General features: G+C 36.5%; 1 pseudogene; it reads right to left on the minus strand.

The window, feature by feature from the left end:
- Positions 1–333: 333 nt before the first annotated feature.
- Positions 334–4854, minus strand: part of LOC103582619 — a 13952-nt pseudogene continuing 9431 nt past the window's right edge.

Raw genomic sequence — 4854 nt, forward strand, 5'->3', positions numbered from 1 at the left:
AGACGATAACATAGAATATGTAAGTGAAACACACGTGACTTCATAATTCTGAAAATTTTCTAACCATATTTTGCATAGTTAGGTGGTTTGTGTGAACATAATGATTACAGATATGTCCTTGCAAGGTTTCTTATGTTTTGATACACACAGACACACGTGAACACACACATACGTATACTTTTTATAATAAGTATAGGTAAAAGACATTTCTAGGTATGCCTTTGGAAATTACTCAAATACAGACGCCGTGGAAAGCCAGTAGGAAATATAACATATTGCAGACTAAAACAGTCCATTTTCTGCTGGAAGACACACAATGTCCCTCTCATTAATCTATGGGCTTGAGGGTTTCTGTCCTTTCAGCCAGCACCTCAACTGCCACAAAACTGAAAGAAAGGTATGCATTAGCTTCTTGTTTCCCCAAATCAGGATAAATGAGTGGCTTGGAGGATAGATGATTGCAACAGGCTCCCACAACATGAAGCCTGGTTCCGTAAGCAGCCTGTCAGAATTCCAAACTGTTACGGTTATAGACAGAAAGTAAATGAATGGCAAATAACAATAGAAAGGAGATCACAGTTTGCAAAGCTTTTACGTGGACCTGGGTGCTGGGATCTTGGGGTATTTTGCCATGGAGCCGCATCTTCTTGAGATGTTTACACAGGGAACTGATTAACAGCAGAAAACACATCAGAGACATTGTGAAGGGTGTGGAGTTTGTTAGTGTGAATGAAATCATATTTGAACAGTGTGCAATGTTCCCCACTGGATCTTCCAAGTCTCATTTCTTTAATATTCTTTTATCCACACACTCTCATCTCTGGTTGCCCCCACAACACGACAAATCAAAAACATCAAAGTCCCCAGCTCTATGACCAGAACAACACTTTTAACTCTTTTCTTTAGGTAAAGAAAAATAAGGTTGGAGAAACAGGTAACCTTGAGCAAATTAAGCATGTGGGGGCTAGGACAAGCAACACGCTAAAATGGTTGCTTACTATCCAGGCAGCATGAAAAATAATTCTTACTTCTATACTATAAAGCTGGATTAAACACAGTTGCATAATAACTTATTAACATTACCCAGAGCAAATCAATTCTGGAGACCAAGAGCAGTAAGAATTCAATCAGCTGAGGATAACTTTTGTCTCTTGACCCTGTCAATGAAGTTCACAAGGGCTATGAAGCCATTGGAAAATTTTCCAAGAACAAATTCTACCATTAGTACAATTGAAAAATGATCAGTAGTAGACTTATCATGTCTGAACAATAAGAGAAAAAGAAAATGCAGACCTAATATCACTAGTCATGATTCCTTTAATATCCTGACCTTAAATTCTCTATGTACCTGATTTCTGAATGTGCAGTAATGCTCTTGTTCCCTTTAATTTCTGGGACCAACATGGAGCAGGAAAGCACCAGAGTATGCTAATGAATGAGGTCAAGGCTGTCTTTATAAAAAATATAATAAAACATTCCCAAAGCAGCTCAAATCAACTCCTACTCATACGCTGTTTATACAGGCCACAGGCTGAATGATTCATAGCTGATATTGAAGTGAAAGTTGCATTCTCATTTGCTAGCGTGCAAATCAGGACATATTCTCTTTCATTGTTTTGCAATTTTTTCCTTGTTTAACCTCTCCATAATTTGTATTCAGTAACTTTAGTTGATATGGAAATTTTAAAACCGAAAAGATAGGACATGCAGTGAATCTCTACATTGTTGAAGTTTGTTCATAACTAGGATCATTGCCACTATGGATTTTTTTTTAATGTGAGATTTATGTGTAGAGAAACCAAATTTTTTCTATCAAAAACTTCTAGGGTTTTTTTGGGAGCTCCACGAAGGACAATACTCCTTAAAACCTGGCTTCTGATCACTTACATTAGCACATTAACTTAATTGTTCAAAGCTCATAAACACACACACAGCCCCCTCACGGATGGAAGAAATTATTGTACTATAATTTCCAAAATAAAAAACGAGTTCCAGAGAGGTCACCCAGATTTAATCAGCCCTTTTTTCTCACTCAGGCTTTTTGGCCCATTACTATTTATCAAACATACATTTTATGCTTAGGCTTTTGAGTAATTTGCTTTCTTGCATATATATTTAAATATTAATTATTTAGTTAAAATATTCAGCAATATTGTAAATATTTCTTGGACATTTAAAAGAACATGAGTTTTTACATTACAGAGTCTAGACCTCTCCATATATAAATATTCAGTTTTATTTTTCTCTAATTCATTTTGACAACTTAATTTTTTAAGATTAATGGATGTTGAAATCATCCTCTAGTCTTGAATTTTATTTCTTTCTAATTTTTATAAAATAATTGTTGTAGGAAAAGATCTAGGAGTCAGACTGCTAGGACGGAAAACCTGATTCTCTGCTTTACAGAGCAAGAATCTTGGAATCTGTTTTACAATTACTGTCTGCCTCAGTACACTTATCAGTAAAACACAGATAATAATATCCTCTGTAGATAGTCTTTGTGAAGAGTTAGTATATTATTTATATAAAGTGCTCTCAATTTTACCAGTCTAGTACAGAGCAGGAACTGAGGATTGTTAGTTATTCATTAGATCCTGTTTTATTTGATGCTTACAAGTTACCTGTAAGAGGCCTTGCTGATTAGTTTGGCTGGTTAGAGCGTGATGCCAATAACACCAAAGTCAAGGGTTCGGATCTCCATACAGGCCAGCCACCAAACCCCCCAAAAAAGTTACCTGTAAGGACTTCACCTTACAAGCAGAATATAGCATGTTGAAGATGGCAAGATATGCTTCTGCATTGACTAGGATGAGAGGAATAAAAAGCCAAAATCATATTTTCAATTAATCAGAGAGCNCCCAACTGAAATACAAGGAATCATCGGAGACTACAATAAACAACAATATGCCAACAAGTTGGAAAATCTGGAGGAAATGGATAAATTTCTGGACTCACACAAGCTTCCAAAATTAAACCAAGAAGATACAGAAAACCGGAACAGGCCAATAACAACAAAGGACATTGAAGCTGTTATCAGAAAGCTCCCAACAAAGAAAAGCCCAGGACCAGAGGATTCACAGCAGAATTTTACCAAACATTCAAAGAGGAAATGACACCGATTCTTTACAAACTATTCCAAAAGATTGAAACAGAAGCAAAGCTTCCAAGCACATTCTACGAAGCAAACATCATCCTGATACCAAAACCAGGTAAAGATATAACCAAGAAAGAAAACTACAGGCCAATATCCTTGATGAATATAGATGCAAAAATCCTCAATAAAATATTAGCAAACAGAATACAACAACACACATGTAAGATCATTCACCACGATCAAGTGGGATTCATCCCAGGGAAGCAAGGTTGGTTCAACATACGCAAATCAATAAATGTGATCCACCATATTAACAAAATCAAACACAAGGACCATATGATCATCTCTATTGACGCCGAAAAAGCATTTGATAAAATCCAACACTCATTCATGACAAAGACCCTTTATAAATTAGGTATAGACGGAAAATATCTCAACATAATTAAAGCCATATACAATAAACCCACGGCCAATATCATCCTGAATGGGGAAAAACTAAAAGCTTTTCCTTTAAAAACAGGAACCAGACAAGGATGCCCACTCTCACCACTCCTATTCAACACAGTATTGGAAGTATTAGCCAGAGCAATCAGAAAAGAGAAGGAAATAAAGGGCATCCAGATTGGAAAAGATGAAGTCAAACTGTCCCTGTTTGCAGACGATATGATCCTATATATCGAACAGCCCAAATCATCTACAAAAAAACTCTTAGAAGTGATAAATGAGTTCAGCACAGTAGCAGGATACAAAATCAACACACAAAAATCAGTAGCATTTCTATTCACCAATAGTGAACAAGCAGAAAGAGAAATCAAGAAAGCCTGCCCATTCACAATAGCCACCAAAAAAATAAAATACCTAGGAACTGAACTAACTAAGGATGTGAAAAATCTCTATAACGAGAACTACAAACCACTCCTGAGAGAAATTAGAGAGGATACAAGAAGATGGAAAGACATCCCATGCTCCTGGATTGGAAGAATCAATATAGTGAAAATGACTATACTACCCAAAGTAATATACAAATTCAATGCAATCCCCATCAAAATTCCAATGACATTTCTCTCAGAAATGGAAAGAACTATACAGTCATTTATCTGGAATAACAAAAGACCAAGAATAGCCAAAGCAACGCTGAGCAAAAAAAAATAAAGCTGGAGGTATTACTCTACCTGACTTTAAACTATACTACAAAGCCACAATAACCAAAACAGCATGGTACTGGTACAAAAACAGAGACACTGATCAATGGAATAGAACAGAACACCCAGAAATCAACCCACGCACTTACTGCCATTTGATCTTCGACAAAGGCACCAAGCCTATTCACTGGGGTAGGGACTGCCTCTTCAGCAAAGGGTGCTGGGACGCCTGGATATCCATATGCAGGACATTGAAACTAGATCCATACCTCTCACCATGTACTAAAATCAACTCAAAATGGATCAAGGATTTAAATATACACCCCGAAACAATAAAACTTATTAAAGAAAACATAGGAGAAACCCTTCAGCAAATAGGGCTGGGCACAGACTTCATGAATATGACCCCAAAAGCACGGGCAACCAAAGGAAAAATAAACAAATGGGACTATATCAAACTAAAAAGCTTCTGCACAGCAAAAGAAACAATTAACAGAGCTAAAAGACAACCAACAGAGTGGGAGAAAATACTTGCAAAATACACATCTGACAAAGGACTAAAACACCTTTACAGGAAAAAAATCAAGCAACCCAGTTAAAAAATTGGCAAAAGAGCTA

Source organism: Galeopterus variegatus, unplaced genomic scaffold (genome assembly GCF_000696425.1).
Source record: "Galeopterus variegatus unplaced genomic scaffold, G_variegatus-3.0.2 Scaffold17024, whole genome shotgun sequence".
Taxonomy (NCBI): Eukaryota; Metazoa; Chordata; class Mammalia; order Dermoptera; family Cynocephalidae; genus Galeopterus; species Galeopterus variegatus.